General features: G+C 37.0%; 1 protein-coding gene across 3 annotated transcripts in view; it reads left to right on the top strand.

Moving 5' to 3' along the window:
- mid2 (midline 2) overlaps positions 1 to 25624 on the top strand; it is a 129328-nt gene that overhangs the window by 40306 nt on the left and 63398 nt on the right. The window contains exon 1 of one of the 3 annotated variants that reach the window (XM_041220362.1): positions 22636 to 22828. The exons of 1 other annotated variant lie outside the window; for it this stretch is intronic. The gene's annotated coding sequence lies outside the window, so the exon portion shown is untranslated. Of the gene's footprint in view, positions 1 to 22635; positions 22829 to 23123; positions 23194 to 25624 lie in introns of those variants that run through there. One more of the 3 variants, XM_041220363.1, reaches the window with a different exon arrangement.

Raw genomic sequence — 25624 nt, 5'->3', positions numbered from 1 at the left:
AGGGAAAACCAATGGACATAGGTGAAACCCAAAACCTATGCGAATCCATCTAGGTCAAGGTTAAAAAGTGTGCTACAGACTGCCAATTGTGGATACCAATGACAGCATCCCTTTATACAACAACATTAGAGATGCATGCAAGGCAGGGGACAATATAGTCATGAGGGATTCAACTTCCTCTGTATCAACTAGAGCAACCCCCACAGATTGTGGAGCCATGGAGCTGGAAATGGTTGAAGTGGCAAGTAATTGTCTCTTAACCCAATTTTTAAATGTGCTTGCCTCAGCCAAGTATTCTCAAAAAACCAAGACAGGATGAATATAGATCATGGAAACACTAGGAACAAGCAACCACAAAATGATCGCATTTACAGTCTACTGGAAACGCAAAATAGCAACATTCAAAACGCTGGTCTACAATTTCCGGAAGGCCAACTTTGAAGGAATGAGACAAATCCTGTACAACACAGACTGGGACAAGACACAGTGTAAGGAATGGGCTAAATAGTAATACAGAGGCAAAGACTTGACAAAGTCTGTAGAAAAATCAACTAGGTACAGGACAAGCTTAAATGGGCCGAATGGCCTCCTCTCATTTGTAAACTTTCTAATGTTCAATAGTTAATGGTACCCATCATTTTTACCAGTCAGTTTAAAAGTCTGCACTTGTTCTGTGTTCTTACAAATAGGATTCAGTGCTTTATACAAGGTTGGACCATGAAGGGGATATTTAGATGTTGCATATAGCTTTATCTTGAACACCAGCCAAAAGCTGAAATGAGCACATTTTATAATTAAATATTTAGATGCCTGGGTATGTGACAGGGATTAAAGACATGCAAATTATACAGTGTAATACTGGGCCCACAACTATATTCACAAGCATTCTAGTAAATACATGCTACATGTCTTCATACGTTGTTTGAGGAGATAACATTATTGATTTATTTTTATAAGATAATGCCTACCAATAACTGATTTAGTTAATTAGGATTATAATGATAATCTTGTGTTTTATTATTATCCTCCCAGTGCCAGAGAAATAGTGAAGTGCAACTGTATTTTTATTTTTTATTAAAGACTATGATTTCATGTGTTGAAAATGCTGTATCCCATTAACATTTCTCAACTGTGATTAATAAAATGGTGTGGTAGCAGTTGGCTCTCATCACCTTGGTAACTACCGTGCCCCAGTTGATTCTGGTAGACATAATGACACATTCAGTCCATTCAACAAACCAACAAAGTTCTATAGGAATGACTGAGTTAGCTGGCTGTTGCCTTTTAGGCTGTGGTGGCTACAGATGTTTGGAATTACTGGGGCACAGCCAGGGCACTGTGGTTTTAGGAGTTGCATCAGTAAGGGCATTTTGGAATATGTGTTGACTAGGCTGTTAGCTCTAGTCCTTAAGAACAATCAGCAGCGCAGGCCTTTGTTATGACCCAGTCTTACTTTGCTTTCGAGAGACATGTGTAGCCATATGTAATAACAATATAGTTTATATATTTTATTTATAATACTTTTTTCTCAAAGGAGGGGGGTTATTGTGTGCTAAATATACTGTTTATTGTTAACAACCTTTCCTGTTAAACTACATCTCCTGCAGAGAACCACATTTTGGACTAATTAGCTCATGTGGATGTTGTCATAGTGATTTTACTGTTACTGCACTAGTTAACGTGGGACTGGTGATGAGTACTGCTGTTTTGTTCTGCACTGAGAGGTCTTTGATCTTCAGTACTTTTACAATGCACATCAGCTTTGATGAAAGATTTACCAAAAAGGAGAACTCGAATGTAATATGTATTTTTTTTAATTTTTTTAAAACAAGGCCGCTCATAAGATACAAATATATCATAAAAACTAAACTCACTAGGGATTACCAGAAATAAAGCTGTACTAACACTAATCCTCCTCTTCCATTTTGCAAAACCTGTTACTTTCCCATGTTTCATTGTGCAATCTCTAAACTGCATTGTGGCTGACATCAGCTCTGTGCTCCAATTTCCATATGTAAATGAGGTTAATTAATTGCAAGAGACATAATCATTAATTAATCAACCTAGACTTCAAAGGCTTCCGATACTAATTTGCCAAAATCTACTGTTGGTGTTCATGATGTAATTAGGAGCCACCTTTTAATAAATTCCACTTTAAGAGAGCAATTCTTAACCGTTTTTTAAAAGAATAAAAACCCAGGCTTTAAAATCATTTGCCTTACTGTATGTCTGTGATGAGGTACTCCCCGCCCCTGTGCATACTTTGTTTTTGCAGTATTATTATTTAACCCTTAGCAGTCCATTTATTTAGTGCCTGTCAGACACATCCAGTCAAGTTTATTTTCACACGCTCTGTTTAAAAGTTTTTTTTGTTTGTTTTTGTTTTTTTCACAATAAAACAGGTTTAAAAGGCATTGCATATCAACAGGACACTCAGTAGTGCATCTCCAGCCAAGCCCCACCCCTTATTTGCTGTATTTCACATACTTCTTCATAGTAGTGCATACTGATAAATCCTCTGTTGATCACTCATTTTATCACCAAACTCCTCAATAATGTGATCCAAGTCATTATTTTATTACTATAACATCTCAAAAAGCTCTGCAAATCTCCATTTTATTCTTTCAGCGCTGGATGCAGAAGCAGCTATCTTGTGTTTAAATTTATGTTGTGTATGCGAGATCCGCCAAGCCCCCCCAACCCCCCCCCCTTTTTTCGGCTTCTCTTGAAGAGAACCGAGGCCATCCGGTAACTTTCAAAAAAAAGAGAAAGCCAAATATTACTATGATCTCTGTGCACGAACGTGCAAAAAAAATACTACAGCTGGATCTGGCGCATAGGACCGCAAAGGGTTAAAGGTACTGTCTTTGTTTGAACTTTGTTTTGTTGTTAGTTATTTTACAGCATGGATGAGATTAAAATCCCTCATACAGCTAAAACACGTGTATAATGTGGCCATTTCCAAATTAGTTAAACAATTAATACATTGGAGATGGTCACGTGTATATATAAAGAGTGAATCAGCTGCTCATCAAGGTTAGTGTGTTCAGAGACGGACCGAGAGTCTGGAGACAAAGCAAAAGAAACCATTAATGCAACAATTGCTAATGCTAGTTTTAGACTAGCAGAGTACTTGTGTTCCTTGTCTGTCTGCACATCAGCGCAGAAATACAGCGCAGTGCCTGTATTTCTGGGTCTGTGACGTCGCCATGCAAGCTATCCATGACAGTTTGTGTCAAAAGGAGACGCAGGTACCCCAGAAAAAACTTGGAAGCCTGTAGCCTGGTGAGCAAGTCCGAGGACGGTCTTGAGGCTGGCTGGGGAGAGTGTTGTGTGCACGGTGGTAGCGGGTCAGGGCTGGTAGGTGACACAATCAAATATGAAGACAAGCTTGCTACCAGCTCCTGAGACAGACAGGGAGAAAATAGATATATCTAGCTGCCAAAAGCATGTGGGGTAGACTTTTAGATGGTCCTACAATCAAAGACTCAACTTCACAAACTAAAAGCTAAAGTCTCAGTACTTGCAATGCATTGTTTGGTTATTCTCAAAGACTTCAGTTTTGGGGTTGTATTGGAGGATACCTGTAAAATGTTGCATTTTCAACATACTGTAGGTTTAATTTTAAAATGTGTCAGTGGTTGTGAAATGTAGGCTATAAGGGGCAATACAGTTAATCAGTATAATTCTTGAATTTGTAAAAATACATCCTTGCATGGATCAATCCAGTTAAAATATCAAATAATTTACTGTTTCGGATTAGATCTAAATTACTTACATAATACTCCCCTTTGCAACCTGACAACGTGATAGTTGCCTTGCCTACTAAAACATATGTTCATTAGACAGCCACTGTACGATCAAACTGGCATCACACATTTTGGGTTTGACCAGTAATTTGACCAGGGGCAAATCTGGCACACACTCTCTAGCCAGTCTTTAACTCCAGCTTTAGCCCAGTTTGACAGACTGGGTTTAAAGTTGCTTGCTAGCCCTGAACACTTTGACAGGCGACAGTAAGCTGCCACACAGACAGCCCCTGTGATGGATTCGATTAACGATTCCCCATGGCAGCATGGTGCAAAGTTTTAAAAAGTTCAAATAGCTCTCCGAGGAACTTGGCATAATGTATTTTATATTTAGGCAGTGCACATCTTAAAATGGCTTTTCTGGAGTCCAACATAATAAGCAAACTGAACAGTTGTTGCATAACTATTTAGAGTGATTGTATTTCTTTGTGGTTGAGCTTCCAAAAGGTTGAAATAATAAAACAGCAGAGGCCAAAACTGATAACCACTGCCAGTTCCATTTAGCTGTAATACTAGACCGGGTAAAAAATCACCCAAATACAAAACATGAACTAAAACAAGAAAAATATGATATGCTATTCTGCAGCTAAGAAGACATAAGACTGTGTTAACCTCTGACTTAGAACTAGGTTCTACAGCCTGGAAATATGTAAAGTAACTTAAAAGTAGTTGGATGGGAGTGTAATATGCATTGATGTATCACTCACAGTTGGATCACAAGTGCGAATGTTCTGGTCCATTACAGCAAAATATTAAATGTATATGTTTATGTATGTATGTGTGTGTTTATATGTAGCTGCATTGGGTTAACATTTCTTCATGCTGCAAAATGATTGTGTCTGATTTTTGACATCCGTAATGTAGAATAATAATAATAATAGTTCAGTAATACTGAACAAAAACATACTGCACCATTCATCAAGGATTAGATGAAAAGTTTCAGTACCACAGAATACAAGTGTAGTCCCTGACTTACTGGACACTGCTGGTACCAAAGAAATAATAGGGCACAGATTTATTTTGTAACCTGGAGCAGTATTGTTCAGTGGAGCGGTGTGTAGGAGTGTCGACCTCACTTTCAAGTGATAATTATATTTAGCCACTTTTAATTGCTGTTTTTAGCAATTTTTTATCATGCTGTCTGAAATAGTGAAACTGCCATTTTAATGGCAACAATTATATCGGTACATCATCACTTATTTAATGTATTCATTGAAACTGACACAGCTTACAAGTGTATATTTTAAATTAAGTGCTTTATTTGAAATTGATTTGTACTCCTCTTGCTTTTTAAGCAGTGTATTTAATTATTTATTTTTTTTTTTTTAAAAAACACAAGTTAATCACAAATTCTTGTGGTGTAGAATCACACTCCTTTTAAATCCGGTTTGAATCTACTAATAATAACTGTCATTTTTATTAAGGGTCATTCCTATTTCTGTCAGCCATCAAATAAACACACAAAAGCTTTGTGTTCCAACTAATCAGTTTGATTCTCAACTTGAAAATGCCGAGACAATGTTTCTTGAGAGGTTTCTGTCTGGGATCTCCTAATTCTTAAAACTGCAGTTCTAAAAAACATAACTCCAGTCTACACTGCAGACCAATAAAATAATCAAATATACTAATACATTAATATGTGTATCTTTACCCGTTTTTATTCACGTTTTTGTGTAAGATGCTGAAACAATGTAGGGTAGTCTTTCTGTAAAGTTACTTAATGCTGAAAGGGTTAAAGAGAGAAATTCCACCTAGATCACATGAGGCATTTAAAGGGATATTACATGATCTCTGTTAAACTAATGGAGCCTTTCATAAAAAAAAAAAAAATAAATACATATCTCCTTCTCAACTGTATAGTGAGTGTCAAACATAAATTCTTTATAGTATTTATTGCAATAACAAACCAATGCACGTAAAGTCCCTGAAAGATTAGAAATGGTGGTTAAAATAGATTATCAGATAGCTAAATGCAATCTGAAAAGTCTGCAGGAGGCAAGGCCTGTGTAATAACTTTGGCAAAATCAGAATGTCTACGGTTGACAGTATGAAGGTTGAAAAAAGTGTTTGTCAATCAAGCATTGTATTAATCTCTCAGATTCCAGATCAATTTGCATAGTGATCCAACAAAGCAACCAAAACGAAGGAGCTTTTGAAACAAGTCAGGGATAAAGTGGTAGAGTGGCACAGAGCAGGAGAAGGGTACAAGAAAATTTCACTGCATTGACATTTCTTTTTTTTTTTTTTTTTTTTTTTTTTTTTGTATTCCCTTTCAGATATTGCACTGTTGTGCGATCAGAAATCTGATTTTATTTTGGTGTTACATGTTCTGTTCAGAATACTAAGTAATACATAGTTGCAGAGTTGTAAATCTTGTGTTTTGATATGGCAGGGCTTATGGAGATAAGAATAGTAAATCTTATCAGGGGCAGTGGATACTGCTGATGTTTTGGGTTCTTATTTTGTTCAAGGTTTTATTTTTCTGAGACGTATCTAAACTGATTGTAGTTAAAAAAAAAAAAAAATATATATATATATATATATATATATATATATATATATATATATATATATATATATATATATATATATATGTGTGTGTCTGTGTGTGTTTCTTTACCATTCTTTTGAAAATGAGATTGCAATGTCTTGATCTTTCTAAGAAAAAATAAATGTAAAAGAAAACCCTGAGATACTTGCTTGTGGTAGGTTCTTTCTTTCTTTTTTAAAATCAGTGAACAAATTATTCATTACTACACCAAGAGGCAAGAATCATCTGCCAGTGATTCATTATGGTCTAGTTCCTGCTTGCAAAGGTTTGGGCGAAGTGGTGTAATGCTCACTCATTAAGAGAAAATTAGAGTGACAGAGAATATAACTGTAAAGATCCATTCAAAATGATTACAGGACAGAACCTGCCAATTGGATTCCTGTCTGTAATCACATTTCAGCATCCAGGCAGACAGACATGTGACTTTCATCCACTTTTTAGTAAAACACATTTGTTGAATAGCATTAGTGGAGTACTTTGTATAAGTATAAAGAATCCTTGGTTAGTGGCTTCTGTTTTCTGTCAGTTTGTATTTCCCTCAAGCTTTTAAAACTGTCATTGTCCAACAGACAGTTTTTCACAAGGAAGCAACTTTAGCATAGCACTAAAAGCATGATATATTTTTCAACAATACAAACAGCGAGAAACAAATATATAGCTCTCTCCCCTCACAGCTCTACTAGTTCACAGTCTCAGCTTAACCCACTGCCTTCTATTCAACCCTGTTCCATGTGTGAAGCAGAGACTGACAGTACTTTGTTCCAGATTGTGAGGTGGTTTCGGGATGTCCGCTGGGATCCAAGATGATCTTCTACATGACAGTTATGTAATAGTGAAACAAAAACAAGATATTGTATGACGTATTAAATCTATGGTCTTCATTGCACAGTGCATTGATTACATGCTTCCCGACATCACTTCCGAGGTCTTTTCAGAAGTCACTTTTGCTGGAATAGTTATTAAGCATGGTAAACAATCTAGATGGCAATGTCTTTTTTAAAAATTTTGAATACTCAGTGGTGTCAGAGGGTAACAGATCTTTGCCCGCTTGAGTGACTTGGTGGGATTTGGGGCCAGTAGCACACACTGTTTTGGTCATGTGACATAGTATTGGAAAATAGGGTTATGAGTTGTTTAATAAGATGTTAAATAGATATTAAATTAAACTGTAAAAGACAAGTATGCAAATGAAGGTTACTGTGTCATCATCCTTTTCTGAAACTGGGACACGTTATTAAAAAGTAAAATACTCTAAAAGGGACATTCTTTCCAGCACAGAGGGCATAACATAACTGTAATATTACTCTAGCATGTGATGGTTAAAAGCAAGAAAGATATTTAGGTAAGTCGTTATTTATGTTTAAACAGAAAACTATTACCTGTAAACAGGCTTGCTCTCTCAAAGTACCACCTGATAGAGTATTGTAGTAATCTTTATGATGCAGGACTTAAACTTGTAAATTTGTTGGTATGGCAATGGAACTGCATTCATTTATCAGGAAGCAGGGCTGCTGTGACTCGGAGGGTGGCCGTTTCTTCATCCCAAAGAGGGACATAGCTGCACGTGACAGCTGTAAATTAGCAGGCCGAGTTTAAAGCCTGCAGTGCAGCAGGCAGTGTTGCTATTAATTATACTTAAACTTTTCAAGTTTGCCCCCGACAGGGGAGAGCAAGTCAGATCAGATTCAGAATGGAACACACCTGAGCCTTGTCACCTCTGATTTGGTCAGTGTCGATCTGCTTCTGGCTCTTTTTTAAAAGTTGACCTGGACTTAGTAGTTTTCCAGCTTACATTTTGGTGTTGGTTTGATTGTTAAAGGATGAAGTACCTTAAAACAAGGTCTCCTGGCTACTGTGGTACACCATGGATGTTGTAAACCAGTTGTCAAAATCTGTTGCCTTGCTGTTTTATAGTAGCCTGTTCAAATTGATAAATGTGATGTAGAGCAAATGAAAACAAATGCATTTCTACCTACCATCTTAAGTTTTATTAACACTTGCAGAATGATATATTTATAGATGGTATCAATATCAGTTATTTTTCTTTGGGGCTATTGCAGTGCTAGATGCCTGCTAAACAATTATTATGTGGTTTAAATTATCCATCATTATAATGTAATTGTCATATCAATGATGCTGTTTTAATTTCTTTCCATCTATCATCAATCATGATCTATTGGGAGCTACACAGTAATGTCTTGGAAATTATACAACAGTATAGATGAACCTTGTTTTAATGATTCCATTAAATCACCCCTTTCATGGGTTTGATTTAATGGTCATGATTTTTTATCATCATACATCACAATTAAACCATTATTATTTCAAGTAGGCATTGCTTAATTTCTGAGTATCGTGCTGGACACAAACATGAATAATAGACTATATGTGAAATGTGTGGAAACGTAGTGGTGTTGATTTTGAATGCTTTTAAATATTTCACAAAGTGGTCTGCTAAATGTCTTTGAGTTTCCCCAGTGTACAGTTTGTTGCATTTCTTGCAGATAATGCAGTATACTTTTCCTTTAGAGGTGCGTGTAAAATGTTCATGGATGGTGAATGATGATTTAGGGCCTATGATCTCTGTTTGAGTGTTAAAGTATTTAAAGGTAGTGCATCATGGTCTATTGCTTGGAATTGTGCCTTTTTAAAAAAAGTTAACCAGAAGAACAAATCTTGTTGTGGACTACATATTCTCTTAGATTCTTTTCTCTTCTATATGATATCAGTGGAGGAGTCTTGGAAATAGGCGATGCATATGGGTCTTGCTGTAAAATTTTAAGGTTTCTCATCACGATTTTCTGTATTTCTTTGTTGGTAGAGTGATATGTGAGGACCAGAGGAATTCTGTCACCTGCATGTTGTTTACTATTATTATACAAAGTGTCCTTCATGTTTTATATTAGAACTACTGGATTTATCTTCAGTGAAGAGCTCATCTGAAAAACCTTCACTGTTTTTTAATCATTTAAACTTTTTTCTGTACATCCAAAAAAAAAAAAAAATTGTACACCTGCAGTTATACCTCCTAAATATAAGTATATCATTATAGTGAATGACTAAAGGATATTTATACTGTAAAGTGCCATTTTAACATTAACAAATATCACAGTCACATGCTCAGAAGATGTTGGCTCCAAGATGCTATCTGTGCACTGTGCAATGTTCCACCTTCTCTGCGCTTTACAGCTTAAAGCTGTCTAATTGTCCAGAGCAAGGGGTAGAAATGTGCTTTCTTTTCTTTTAACCACTGAGAGTTTCAGTACTAGCTAGCAAATACATTCCTCTTCATTCAAAAAGGATTTGTTTGTGTTGGCCATCAGTTTTCACTCACAATTGCCAACACAGAACAGCTGTGGCATATTAGCGGCAGATGTTCTTTTTATTAGTGGAAAGCAAGATGGAGAGTGTGACAGTGACTAATAGGAGCAATGCATTCATTACTGTAAATCATTTATCTGCTTGTGTACTTTACATCTTTTATTAATATGTCAGTCACAGAAAGCATTAGTGTTAATATGAGTGGTGGTATTTTTCTATTCAGTGTCATTTTCCTTTCACCGCATTATGTTCTCGTCAGATCTTGATTGGTGTAACTGAATAATGGGTTGAGAGCCAGAGCGAAAGGATTTCTGATACTCTCAGCCCATAAAATATTTAAACACTGGTTCATTTTAAAGTGAATTGTTTATGAGTTTTATTAAGAACAGAGAAATCAGCGATCAGTGTCAAGCATTGTATAGGCCATCAGAATAGATGTCAAGGCCTGAGTATATATCTCTAAACCATCGCCCCTGCGCCTCATTAACAAGTCAGGAAATGTGATCTCTCGTAGCAATACAAATGAATTTTTGGTTAAATTTTGTACAAGTTTCACCCCATTTTTCTACCCAATGTCACCTCACTGTTGCAGCCCACTTACCGATCAAGGGGAACTGAAAATCAACAGGCAACCTCTGTTCTTGCTGTCAAGCCAGTCGCCTCATTTCAATGAATCCTGGAGGCAAGAGCCCAGCCTGGGAAGTCAGTTTCTGGACTCATGCAGCTGACCAGCAGGAGCTGCTGACGTGCAAAGAGGTGAACTGCCCCTACTGATTTTCCTCCCCAACTCACAGGAGTGCAAAGACCAATGCAGTGCTAAGACAATGTAGGCACCTCTGCATGACCAGGATTCAAACCAGTGAGGTCCTGATTGTATGTCCTCCAATACAGTACTGCCTTTACTGGATGAACATTCTAAGGCTTTATGTGAAGATGATCTACTAATCATAGGCCTATATTTTTCCTCCAGCGGTACTACATTGTTCATGACAGCACTGCAGCTGGTGTGAGCCATTGCTGGAGTGATGCTCCACGGCTCATGTTTTCACCCCTTGGTATTTCAAAACACACTGGCCATCCGTTGCTGTACCATCTCTGTAGCGGTTTGCTACCATATCAAGACCACTGTGCAATATGTGTTCCAGTCTTCAGTTATCCATTATAGGGGGACACTTTGGGTAACGGCAATGGCTTGACTATTTATTACAAAACACCCCACAAGACCCCGAAGTTTGAGGTTAAAGGTGGTGAAAAAGGGGCTAAGAGTGTTATTTACACTGTTGAGGCTACAGGTATGGCTCATATATAAAACAAAACTCTTCTAATTGGCACATTTTCAAGAAATTAACTTTGTTAAAATACAAAATTGCTGATGATCGAAACTGATGATTGTTGCATCATGCTTTGTTTGATATTACAATATTATAAGATTTAATAACACGCAAGTATAACTATTTATGTGATGATGACATTTTCATACAAATTGTTTAAAGTGACTGCTGCTAAATGTGTTTTTATTGTGAGGAACTGCCTTCTGGGTCTGGTATCCCCTTTTAACCTGTGTGCATGAGCCAGCTCCAAGCACACCCCGGTAGTCCACACAGAGTTCTCAGTGCTCACTTACTGAGATTCGTGTCAAGGGCATTTAATACAAAGATTAGATTTGTAGTTTGCTTTTCAAACACCAGTCTTCAAAAGGGGAGAGATCTGCCAAAGCATTTGCTGTTGGCTTCATTGCAACTGCTCCTATTCGTTAGAAGACTTTTTTTTTTTTTCTTTATTGCCTGTTGAACCCGAGGGTGAGATTTGCTCAGATTATTCAGGTCTTGTATGTTAATCTTAGTAATGCTTGTGCAAACCTACTTAAAACCAGTGTAAATTATTCAAAGGGCATACAGCTAATGAATTAATTATGTTAAATCACTTCTAGGCTTGTCTTTATTATGAAAGGGACACAAAAATGAACACGTGCAACAAAAAACAAATTTAAAGCGCAAAATAAACACATCAAACACAGGGAACCCCCCCCCCCCAATGGGAACCACATGTTCATATATTTTGCTTCAACAAAATAGTCCATGGCTTTATTCCAGCTGCTGCTTGTTGTTGTTGTGTGTGTGGTGTTTTTTTGTTTGTTTGCTTTTTTTTTTTTTTTTTATTAATGTGCACAAAATATGGACTGTATTGTAGTTTGTTGTAAAATGAGCCTTCTGTAATAAGCACAATACGTAGACCTCTGAAACTGCTCTTTTTCCACTGCAATGTGCTGTCAAAACAGCTTTGCAGTTTGGTCTGGATAGATGTAGCAGCAGCTTTCTGTAATCATTTTATTGAGTTACTGTACTGAGAGGAGCTACTGCAATTGCTTTCTTGATTGCCTTAGTTAATTGCAGTATAAATGCACTGCTCTTTTCTACCACAGTGCAAAGTGGAACTTGTCAGGAGTAGATGCTGAAAGTTGGGCAACAGGGTAATAGAAATACCACCAAGGGTCATGGAAGACAATGTTGCAGGCACCTAGTCCTGCTTAATATTGAGGAAGAGTTCCAGCTGTGAAAAAAAAAAAAAAAAAAGTAATGCAACATTTTGAAAAGGGACACCACAGTAGCTTTTGATGAATGCAGACGTTTAAATAGGTGAGGGATTTTCAAAAGTGAGGTGTGCAGTGGTAATTTATAGCACTGTAAAACCTGTGCTAATTTTACGTTTGAGTTCACTTTGGCTGCAGTAGCAGATGGGGTAGAAAATACGGTCACAGAAAAAAATATATAGAATGATAGAGACATGCATAATAAGATCTTAAACAGGTAAGGTGTCAAGATAAGGCACAGTATATAGTTATGAAAGCAACAACACATGCCATGGTTAAATATGGTCCAATATCTGCACACCATTTGGCATGAGGCAAAGCCAAGTATCATTACATCCTAGGCATGCAGATTTACAAAGTGTACCCCCTACCCAATGCCACCCCTACCAAAGTGAATTGGTTGAATTAGGCAGCGTGGTTCTGAAAGTATTTGCACAGCTTGTAACACTTGTAAGCCAATTAGATTTATTTATACTTGCCATTTTATAAAGCTTCATTGAAAGCAATGCCAAGAGAAATCTTGATAAAGCATATTCTGCAACAAAGAAACTTGGCTCCTAATGAAGGAAATTGTAGTTGTATTTATCTGCTAATTTTGTTTCAGCTGGCCGGCTACTCGATGCCATGTTATTTACTATGTTTCAATTAACTGCAGTACATTTGGTCAGCATGGAAGATACAAGCAGTCTTTACATTGTAAAAGCAATTTGATTTGTCCTCTCAGGTGACGCATTGGAGATCTGATCAGGCCAACCTTTAATAATACTCATTGCATCACTAGGTTTGTACAAAAACATGATCTAATACCGAATGACAGTTAAGGGTTTAGTCCACGAGTGCAGAAGAGTGTACCCATGTGGAAAAAGGTGCATGTCGCACGTATGTCAAATTCATGAATGTCGTATTATGTGCAAAGTGGTTTGTGGCTGCAAAACACAGATATTGCTGCCAAAAAACAGCTAAAACTGTTAAGCTGCTGTAAAGTGGGACTTCAGCGTTTACTAAAAATGCAGCATATGTAAAGAATGATTTTCACCTGTCGTTCTGCACCCGCTTTCAAATTAGAATTTTGCCATCATTAATCCATTTAAATGGTATTTAAATGAAGAAAAGAGGAATACTAAAAGGGTGCAAACATTCTAATGAGATTTAAGGATTTAGCCTTGCTCTTCGGCAATGGCTGACCCCCAAAGACTCAGACCATTTAGAAACAAGTAATTAAGAGCTTACCTATTGTTCATTTACACTTTTGATAGTTCTATGTGATTTGTAGGCTATGTCGGCTAGCCGACTTTTTCGTATATTAAAAAAAAAAAACAAACAAAAAAAAACAAAAAAACGCCACATTGTAGCCCAAACTAAATGGTAGAGATGTGTAAACCGGTTCCTCTGAAACAGGTGTGGTGTTATTTTGTGGTACTCTTTGAAAAGTGATACACCATGTACTGTGCTTGCCCGGGAATGCGCAAATGATTTTAGCTCAGAAAACAGAGACTTCTGTCTGCACGGGGTACGATATATTACTTTTGGCCCTTAAAGTTATTTTTAATATAATTTTTTTTTTTTTTACAATTCAGCAAATTTATCTTGAATTAAATTGTAAACATATATGATGATGTGGGTGAACTACAATTAGTCTTGTACATCTTAACAATGTACCACTTTCTGGTCCTACACTAGGTATCCGGTTCCTGCTTTGAAACTGACGAACCGGATACAAACATCAAGGATTCTGGCAAATTGGGGAGAAAATGGGGTAATTTTTTTTTTTTTTTTTTTTTTTAATTGGCGATTCCAAATTTAAAAAAGAAAAAATAAATAACACAATTGCACAAGCAGCCCTACATACATGTGGAAATAGACAAGCTTCTTTCCGCAAATAAAGGTGAAACAACTTCCAAAGTAAGTATTGTATGTTGGCTGTCAAGTGTAAACAACATTTCCATCTTGTAGACCCTTATCTATTGAGCCCTGACGATATTTTTTTTCTTTGAAATTCACATGAATGAAGCAGGATTTTCTTCTAAGTGCCACCTGGGTCCTTTTGTATTCAACACCTTTTTCACGTAACACAAATACAATTTTATGGACAGATGTATTCTTACTAATTCTTGAAAACAACATGGATTTCTAACAGCAAATTTACCTCTAGCAGATTACTAATATATAAATAGTACAAAAGCAATTGAAGTACATTAACTTATTAGTATTATCAAAACATAATACCAGAATACCGATAATACCAATACTGTTTTTTTTATGGTGAGAGAGAGGAGAGAGAGAGAGAGAGAGAGAGAGAGAGAGAGAGAGAGAGAGAGAGAGAGAGAGAGAGAGACCACAGGTGTTTCTGTGTTAAGTGTTCTCTAATTGTAATGTACTATCTGGCTGCAGAGACAATGTTGTAATAATGATACAGTATGTTGTTGTCATTATTTGGTATCCAGCTGCTTGTTTTAGTGATCAAAGGGGTTCTTCATGAGCAGGATCATCTTCAGGTTGTTCTCTGGAGACAGTGAACCTGCACTTCTGGATTCAGTATTGTGTTGTGGTTGCTGTTGACCTAGATTAAAGAGGGGAGAGGTTAAGAACAGTTTATCTGTTTTACAGGTGGCTTTGGGTTTGCTTGTTTTAGTGTCTAAAGGGGTTTTCATAGCAGGATTCATACTTCAGGTTGTAAAGGTTCTTCTGAGACAGTGCAGAAGCCACCTATGCAGGTCACGAAGAATACAACACAGAAGTGTCGCTGATCCAGTATGTAACATTGTGGTTGCTGTTGACTAATGAAAGAGGGGAAGACGTGTAAGAACGGAATTTCAGAAACAGTTTATCTGTTTACTCTGAAACTTAAGATCTGGTCAAATAGAACTTACTGGTTAATCATTGCATATACTCCTCACACCCACTATTGCATGTTAACAGCAACATGTAGATTGTACACATGGGTTGAAAGTGTCCCGTTCCCCTTTTTATCCACTGTGTGGGTGATGGTTGTTACCTTCTCATTGTTATGACACCCTATAGGTCGACACTTTGTGCAGGTTTCCAAATTAGATACTTGTTCTGGCGACGTGCCCTATTTACCAAAAAGAAACATTTAAGTGTACACTTCGTCTATGAACTGGCTCAGGCCAAACATAAGTGTCTTGTTTTATGTTATTTTGATTCCATGTTGTAGCACGGTAAAATGTGGAAAAGTCCAAGGGGGGTGAATACTTTTCAGAGCCACTGTAGGTGAATTGCAATAACAACACAATACTGACGACCTTCTAGGGAAAAATACATGGTACTCGTCTTTAGGTGGTTAATGGTATGTATTGCACAGCTAAAGGATTAAAATAGCATGTCAATGTAGATTATGATTTGGCTGTAGCAGGTTCAGGTATTCAGAGATGTTGGCACTGCCTTATTTTAACGCTTTATTTAAAATTTACTCCTCAGTTTGAAAACAGCAGCCATGAAAGAAATCTGGAAATGATTATGTCTGACATGAATCTTAAACCGATTTCTACTTTTTGCTATTAAATTACGTCTGTCATATGCAGCTGCTACTTAGGGAGTTATTAGCAATTAAGCTCAAAGGGCCTTTGGGATGCCTGATTTATCTTGGTGTCTTTTAACAATGTCATTGCTTTTTGATAAACAGTGTTATGTTAAATGACAAGCTGGACATTTTAGAGCAGAAAACAGCTAAGCTTTTACTCGCATGTACAATACTATACACTATTCGTATTCTGTGGACACGTATTGCTTTTAACAGTGTCCAAATCTGGGAATTATTTTGGTAGAAAGCCGTCTAGCTCATGTAACTATTCTGAGACAGCTTTGACACTGATGACTATGATAAACCACATCTATTGGTGCTGTATTTGTAGTTTTAAAAAAACAACTGCGGGAAAGAAATACAACTGCATTGAATTTTGTTTGTGGAACAAGTACTGCTTGCCACGTAGAGTAGAGTAGCTGATATGGTATGTGCTTAGTAACTGTCCAGTGCACATGTGTCTGGGTGTGTCAGTGCACATTAGTAAAGCAAAATGCCGAGAGAAAATACAGTTGGCATTAGGAAAAGACCAGAGTTTTTGCTGTCCAGTTAGTGATTTATCTCATGTTTAATCCTTTTGAAGGCAACAATTCTTGCTGCTTGTAGAGGTCAATATTTGTATTACAAGAGACTTCTTGAAAAGGCAACACCTGTTAATGAGCAGATTTGCCTATTTCAGATCCCTAAACATATTGTTTATATTCAAACAATTCCCATCGTTCAGTTGTAAATGTGGGCCTATTATTTGAACAAAACATTGTCTTTTATATAATATATATATATATATATATATATATATATATATATATATATATATATATATATATATATATATATATATATAAAAAGAATTCTTCACACCTGTACCAGTAATGTCACATTTTGTTGAATTATAACAAATAATTTATGCATGGTATTTCAAACAAACGTTTTTATTCAAAGTTGTAGTGGTTAAACTGAACACTGTTATGAGGAGGAGGTTAAATGTCAGCAAAACTTGCAAAGAACATGTACAATATGAAATGTACTGGTTGTATAAGTATTCTGCCACTTAAGTCAGTACTTGGTAGAAACACATTTAGCAGCAATTACTGCTGTGAGTCTTTTTGGATAGGTCCCTACTAACTTTGCACATTAGAATGGTGACATTTTTGCCCATTCTTCACAGGAAAAATGTTCCAGTTCTGATAAGTTTGTTGAGGATCGTTGGAGGACTGCAATCTTCAAGTCTTGCCATACATTTTTGATTGGATTCAAGCCAGGACTTTGACTGGGCCACTCAAGAACATTAATTCTCCTCTTGTTCAATCACTCCAGTGTGGCTTTAGCTTTGTGCTTCGGGTCATTGCCCTGCTGAAATGTGAATTTCCTCCCCAGTTTCGGAGTCTTGGCTGACTCAAACAGGTTTTCCTCAAGGATTCGCCTGTACTTTGCACCATCCATTCTCCCCCTCTATTCTGACAAGCTTCCCGGTCCCTGCTGAAGAGAAGCATCCCCATAACATGATGCCACCACCATCATGCTTGACAGTTGGGATGGTGATGACTGGTGATGTGCAGTGTTGGGCATGCTCCAGATGTAACGCTTGGAATTTAGACCGAAAAGTAAAATATTTGTCTTGTCAGACCATAAAACCTTTTTCCACATGTATCTACATGCTTTATCACAAACTCCATACACGCTTTAAGATGAGGCTTTTTAAGTAATAGCTTCTCTCTTGCCACCCGTCCATACAGGCCAGCTTTGTCTAGGGACTAGCTTATTGTTGATGTGTGAACACTGACTCCAAAGTCTGATACAGAACTTTGCAGATCTCTCAAGGTCATTGTTGACTTCAGAGTAACATCCCAAACCAGTTTCCTGCTTGCCTGGCTGCTCAGTTTGGGAAGACGGCCTGATCTGGGCAGTGTCCAGGTGGTATGATGCATCTTCCACTTCTTAATGATGGACTTCACTGTGCTGAGAGGGATAATCAGCGCCTTTTGAAATTTTCTTGTACCATTCTCCTGCTCTGTGCCTCTCCCTACCACTTTATCCCTGACTTGTTTCGAAAGCTCTTTGGTCTTTATGTTTGCTTTGTTGGATCTCTACGTGAGTTGCAGCTTGAAATTCTTTAGATATCTAAGGGAAAATATCTGCAAGTTAAACCACTTTGAGTACACACAGGCTGAAACCATTTCACTAATTTTATGACCTTTCAAACAAATAATTTGCGCTGATTTAGAGCTGCAGTAGCAAAGGGGTTGAATATTTATGCAAATGAGACCAATCTGTTTTTCTCTGTAAATCTTACTTATATTCTATATGCATTTTTTGACTTTATCAATGTGGGGTGGTTTGTGTAGATTCTAAATGTAAAGTCTTAATTTGAAAGCATCGTGGAGTACGCTTAGGTGCCAACAAAATGTGAAAACTTTGCAGGGGGTGAATACGTCTGCAAACCAATGTATGTGTGTATGTATATATGTGTGTGTGTGTGTATATATATATATATATATATATATATATATATATATATATATATATATATATATATATATATATATATATATATATAGAGTGTGTGTTTTGTGAAGGGTCTTCTATAAATTAGGTTTATTAGTCACAATGTTTAAATGTTTTAGAATATACATTACACAAAAAATAATATATATCGCAATTCTCAGAAACCACGAACAAAATCCTTCCACACACAAGACTTCCTGCTTACATTATTTTCTGTTCAATTTCCTGGGGCAAATCAAATCATAAACCAAAAGCTGTTTTGCAGCTTGAAGGTATCGATTTTAAATGAGGTTAAATGGTATATTTTTTCAAATGCATAATGACTGTGTGTTTACAGCTTCCTGTAAAGTATCCCTAATGGTGTCCGTCTCTGTCGTTTGGTTGGCATTGCAAGCTGATCTCATTTCATGCATGAGTGGCTGATGACAAGGCTATTAGTGGGATTGATTTGCTATCTGGCCGATGGCTGCCCCATTGAATAAGACATGGAACAGTCTAGCCCTGTGGTCTGGCACCTACGAACGTTGAATTAGCAGATAGTGATACCACATGATGGGTGTTGCACCTATCGATTATGATGAAAGACACATTACCGTTCATATGGGTCCTGATTGGCAGATACTGAGGGTTTTCAAAGCATGGCAGCTGTGCTATGCAATAACAGTGTGTGAAAAGCTGCCCTCAGGCAGGGATTATGTTGTAAACGATGATTAAATTAATAAAAAGTGGACCAAATATGACATCCGTAGTGACACAGGGGTTTCGAATACCATGGTGATTGTTGGGCCACTGAAGATGTATATTTTGAAAATTTAAAGAGCTTTTACAAATAATAGTACTTTGATATATTGTGCAGCAGAAGTTGTGCAATTGAAATTTCTGACATGTATAAAAGCTGTGTCTTCCTATTGCAAGACAGATCTTACAGATCTAATAGTAGGGCTAATAGTAGAGGCCCGGTTTGCTGGTGCTTCTGTATTCTTTACTGCATAAGCAAGTGGTGTTTCATATAGAACCATCATAAAAGTGATGAAGCTGTGGCTATTCTAGAGAACAGACAAAATTCAACCCTCAACATCATGGTGGCAGTATATCCTGTTGACAGTGTTTTGACGAGGGTTTCTCCTTTGTGTTTTGTCCAATCCCCGTAATTAGAGTATTGCATCAAGAAAAGGTTACTAATGATGCATTTCACAGTCCTTGTTTCCATTACAGCGGTAATTGCAGTTTGTTATGTAATTCCATGTCAAGCATGCCGTCTACTTTGAAGAAAATGTGAAAGTCCTTGACAGTCATATGGCTTTCTGTCAGCTTGAATCTTGCCCTCACTCTATCACAGTGTTTCACAATGCCTTCAATCTCATTCGGTCGGAAAATAGATCACTGGCTGTCTAAGGGATAGGCATAACAGTGGAGAAAAACATTTACAAATAATGCATGTTCAGAAATCTAAAAAAAAAAAGACTGCGGTTCCCCCACAGGGTGGACTTTGAAGGCAATTGTCCGCAGCAACCTATACGCTGTTAGCATTGTTTAGGTCATGAGGTATCTGCCTTTTCAATATGTGCTTGGTTAAACAAACTAACATGTCGAGCCATGTGCCATCTCATTTGTTTACGTGTCTGTTTAACAACTTCATCAAATAATTACATCAGCACTATTCAGTGGCAGGCAGATTAGATGTGTAAATAACCTTTAATAGCTGCCCTCCCTGGCCAGAGCCAGATGTTCTTCACCAGGTGTTCAGAGCAAAGGTGTCACTGTAATGCTTCTATTGCACAGCTGGGGATCACATGGCTTCCTGTAATAGAGGGTAAGGGTTTGCAGAAAAACGCTGACAGTTTTATATTGTACTCTAAGTATGAACGTTTTGTGATGGCTGCGGTGTGGATTGAAGTGAAAAACGAAGCTAAACTGAAACAAGACGGTGATGAAAACTAAAGGATTGTTATGTTAGTGCTGCAGAGTTGACATGCAGAAAGGTTAGTGCAGCACAGAACTTTCAAATAAGGCCAACATAACAGTATATTGATGTGGATGACGAATGAGGCTGGAGCTGACAGTGCAGAAACTAATTACTGGTGTTTTTATTCTTTGCATCTATTTTTAAAAATCCAGTGAAAACACATCTGAAAAATACTGTAGAATGATGTCAGCAAAGGGCAGCAAGAATGTAAGAAAGAGAAGCTGACATTAACATAAATCTCAGGAGGGCAATTTACTGGAGTAAAAGATGTCAGCTCCCTTAAATTGTGTTGGCTGCATAATACAATTTGAGTGGAATTCTGAGAGAATTCTTCCTGTATGCTAAATAAATTTCCTAAATGCAGGCATGCATATTACTGCTGATCATATGTGGAATATTTAGTTTAATGGATTAGAATCCCACGTGAAGTTAAACACTGCAGTCTTCAATTCATTAAGGCAAACATGTCTAAACCGTGACCAAAGCTATAATGTAAACTTTTTTTTTTTTTTCCCCCCATCATCTACAGTATCTTAATATAACTGAACATCATTGCAGGACATTGCTGCTTTAAAGCCATAACAGAAGCTATTTCAACTTATGCCCAAGATTTGTCTTTTTAATAATGTGAAACACACTTGGCATTTTAAAATGTGAAGGCTGAACTGCAGCCCTTTTGTTATTGCTTTTTGAAAAGGCATTGACTCTGCAAGTTCCTCCTCACGTTTTTCTAATGCAGTACTCAAAAATGACTTCAGTCCGCTTTTCTTGCTGTTGTGCAGCTGCCATTTCAATGGGTTTTCGTGCCTGCTTTTCAAGTCTTTATCTCTTCCTGGGAAAGAGTTAAACAACATGCACTGTTAGTTAATGGTCTTGCTGTGCTTTCTGTTGTCCCCTGCTCTCAAAATGTAGATGGCTGATATCATCAAATGCAGTGATGCTGTCTAAAATAAAAGCAATGTAGCCCAGTTGATATGTTTTATCGCCCTTGACTGCTGTCATTTTATTTCAACTCAACATGTTGCTCCTAATCTGTGATTGAAGTATGTTTACAGCATGCTTTTAAAGGTGTAATAACCAAGTCTTTAAACAGGGTCTTAACTGTTGATTCTCTAGGATGCTCATTTAACAGAAATCGGTATTCTAGCTCAAATACATTGTCACTGTTTTCTTGAATCTTTGTTTAGACAACAACACTGTCCTATGGCCTGGTGCAGTTGTTTTGTATTATAGGGCAAACTTACATGGAGTTCTAGGTTCATGTCATGTTGTGATTCAGAGGTGCCCTCCGTCTAACTTTGAAGCATCCGCTCCCGAACTTTCATCTCATATCAAATGTCTTCATTGTGACATGATACACCGATGATATTTTACAGCAGTTTTTTTTTTTTTTTTAATGCATCACTGCAATTCCTATAGTCAGAGTAGCTGCAGTATAAAATGTCTGTGTACTAGAATTTCAGTGGTGCCGGGATTCATCAATGTATTATGAGTATTGTGTTTTTACCACTAAATGTAAACATTTAACAGTTCCATTGATAATGGTATTGCCATTAATGGCATTACTGTTGTGCGCGTGAATTAAACATCCAACTGGAATAGCTCTGATATGTCTTGGTAGACAAAACCAAGCTATTTTCGAATTGTGCAGGGAAGTTCATATTTTGCAAAGAACCTTGGTAAGGGGTGTGACTTGCTGGACAATATTTAGGAAATCTATGCTATTACCTTGTTGCTGTTATATGTATAATTACAAGATGTATGAAGCTCTTTTTTTTTTTTTTTTTTTAAAGATATGCAAATCTACCTGCTTGTTTTGTTCCTTATAGGACGCTAGTTTGTAATAACATGTAATATTAGTACTTTATATAATAATTGCCACAATTAAATTCCTACCGTATCATAAAATATAAGCTCAGTAGTATCCTATGCACATTTTGGGAATCCTATATTAAATAGTCCAGCCAGCCCATTCTAGAATGTGGTAGGTGCTCAATTTGTGTGCAACGTTACCACTGGCAATTCAGGGATAGTGTATGGGATTTATTGTAATCTATACCATTATATAATAATATTTACCATCCAATTAAAAATTCAATTAATTGTCAAGGATTACCATTAAGGGTCCAGTGGTTACTGTCAGTGGAGGCTGCCATTTCTCAACTTTTAACAACCTGACATTTACATTGCAGGAGAGGAGAGCGCGTGTAGCTTTCTCTCCTTTAGTGCAGCTGCTTATGTGCGAGCAGTTCTGCAGGCTTTGCTTTTCCCTTTTGTAGGGGGGTGGGCGGAGCTGGTTTCCTACAATTGTCTGTGTCTCTTTTTCTTTTCCGAAGTTACATATCGAAGCCTAAGCTTTCTGTCTGAGCTGCTGAGGTTTGCGTAGCTAGACAGGATCACAGTCTGGTTCTCTCTTACCACACGGAGCCACGGTCTTGTAGTTGTACTATTTCTGGTGCTTTTTTCTTTCTTTTTTTTTTTTTTTACTTCGTGCCTTCCTATTTTCAAGATGACAGAAAAAGGGGATGCTTGGGATAATAAGCTGGTAGGTAACCCCTCCCCCCGGTGTGTGTTTGTCTGTCTCTCTCTTGTTGTTTGGTTTGCAGGTTTATTGCCCAGTGTCAACACTTCTGCATAATAGCACCAGAACGAAGGAGGAACACTGAGACTATAGATATCTGCGTAACCTAACACTCGCCGGTTGCCTACGCTGTAGTGCGGGAACTCGTAGCTCACTCAGCTAAGGCGATATACCAAGAAGCAAGTATAGGGGAATCTAGAGCACCGTTTCATTAACTAAGGTGGAACTGAGACAAATAGGATGAACTGATTTTTTTTTTTTTTTTTTTTTTAATACCTGGCATCCACCGCCTTAAGAAGACTTCGGATTTCTACTGGATACGGATGATGGTAAAGGATTTGTTTGAGTAATTATTATCAGACTGTGAACAGAGCAAATTATAGCAATGATGATTAATTTCTGCGTCTTCTCCGGTACTACTGGTTGTAAAATAATGCATTTCGAAGTTACTATCCCTAATCATAACCGTCTGCTGTGCGCGGATAACTGGGGGAAGCATTATTTAAAATGCTGTGAATTTCTATTTGAAAGACCGCAAAATTACTAAAACAGTAACTGAGACTCTTTGTAGAATAGTGTAGATCATTACTTTATAATCCGAAGGTTACAAATAGAATGTATGTTTAATTGTATTCTCTAAATCAATACTGCTGCTAAATGGTGAGGCGTAACATAATGTTTTGGTATTGTCATGTGGGATACAAACCATATATACTCAAAACATCATTATTTGTTACAAACTGACACAATAGCTGCATTACCAACAACACGACCATACTGGAGATTGATACACGAATCATTCCTGGATTTGTGACAACAATGTTATTTACAAAATGTCAGTGCTTCATGATACAAAGTGACTATTTCATTATAAAAGTGCAATATTTTGCTTTGCAGAATACATTGTAGCAAATTGCTTTAAACTCAACGAGCTGTACGTGAATGTATGGTTGTGCACGGTGTTTCACGTTAGTCCTGCAGTTTTCTTTTCTAGGCGTACATGATATAAACAGTACATTTTATAAAATCATGCATTTGGAATAGCTAATTACATACAGTTAATTCTAGACGTATTTTGTATTAGGTGATGTTCAGTTTCATTAACTTATTCGGTCTCATTTTCACATATGGTCGGTGCTTCTGTTCCTTGTAAAAGTAAAATATTAACTCGCGTTTACGTCGCAGTGTTTTGCTTTGAAACTCGTTGTTACTCGTTGTCACTCTTTTGATTTCCAGAGGTGCAGTTTAACAATCCCAAATTGCGCTATGCTTTGAATTGTGATTTAGCTTTTTGACAAATCAAATATTATTTAAATAATAGAGTACATCTTTACATAAGCGGTTTTACGAATTAGACGGTCGTTGTTAAAACAGTTTAAAAAAAAAAAAATGCGTATTTGTCTAACCCAGCGTGTTACAGTTACTGCGGGTTTTGGGGAAAAAAACAAAACAAACAAAAAAAAACGTTATTTGAGCGTACATGAGACCCATCTCTGGATTACTCTTCCATGGTTTTTTTTTTTGGTTTTTTTCCCCATGTTTAAAATATATTTGGAATACAATGTTGAACATGCTCAAACAGGTTGTTATTGACTTGGATATTAGAAACATGGTGGAAGCATAATAGGGTTAATCTTTATGTGCTGATACAGAATGTCTTGATATTCGCAAAGTGTTTTTAAAGAAATTATTGAGAAAATATTGGTTAAGATGGGATACTCCAAAAGCAGCAGCGAAAACCATTGTGATACAGTAAATCCATGCGTCATCATACTTGTACTTGTTTTTAAAAAGCGTGTATATTTGCATTGCAATGGAATCGGAGTTTCGGGTCACCTTTTCAATGCAAATATAAATGAAGCAATTGAAATTCACGCTGTGTAGTAGTTGTCCGTGGTACCCTTTAATTTTCATTAGCATGACAGGCGTCGAGCGGTTCGGATTTCCCGCATTAAGAAATGGCTGCTCTTCAAAGCAGATCGGAGAAGTAAAGGAAACTGCATCTTATTGCTCTGCTGATCCAGGTAATTTAGTTTTCTGTACGAAAAACTGGAGCTTTGTTTGATTATTTAATCTTGATATAATACTTAGTATAATCTGTTTGCACCTTTTAACTCCCGTTTTCAAGACTTTTTATTCTGCCTGTAGTGTGCAGCGGCGCAAAAAAAAAAGTTGAACGTTTCTAAATAGAGCTTAAGTTGGCCTGTGTACTGCAAAAGTCCAGTTTCACGCAAACATGTAGATGTTGCACTAAAATACACCCTGCTTTGGTTCTGTCTTAGCTTGTAATCGTACAGGTTGTTGATCAGATAAGTGTGATTATGCACAGTGATAAGCCTATGAAGTGTTTTATTTGTATGGTAAATCACAATAACTAATGTTTACTTGTTTGGCAAGCTTTTAATGTTTTTAAGTTAAAAGTCGACTGTTTACTTTGGCAGCCTTCTAAAGGGGCAGGTCAAGTAGCAGATTATTCAACATGAACCTTTCAAAATCACCTTCTTTGCAAAGCTGAACTTGATTCTAAACAAACAGTGGCGGGAAAGGCAAACATAAGATTGAAAGGAGCCATCCTTCAACAATTGCCTTCAGCCCATTGTACAAACACTAGGCAACCTAAAAATATATTCTAAATGACAAGAACGAATACTGTAACTTAAACGTTAGGCTTGGGTGGAGTGTATTGTTTTTCACTTTCATTCCCAATGGCAAACTGTAACAGCTGGTGGGTAATTTTAAATACTAATTAAAAACAAGCAA

Source organism: Polyodon spathula, chromosome 20 (assembly GCF_017654505.1).
Source record: "Polyodon spathula isolate WHYD16114869_AA chromosome 20, ASM1765450v1, whole genome shotgun sequence".
Taxonomy (NCBI): Eukaryota; Metazoa; Chordata; class Actinopteri; order Acipenseriformes; family Polyodontidae; genus Polyodon; species Polyodon spathula.
This window is presented reverse-complemented; position numbering and strand designations above follow the sequence as displayed.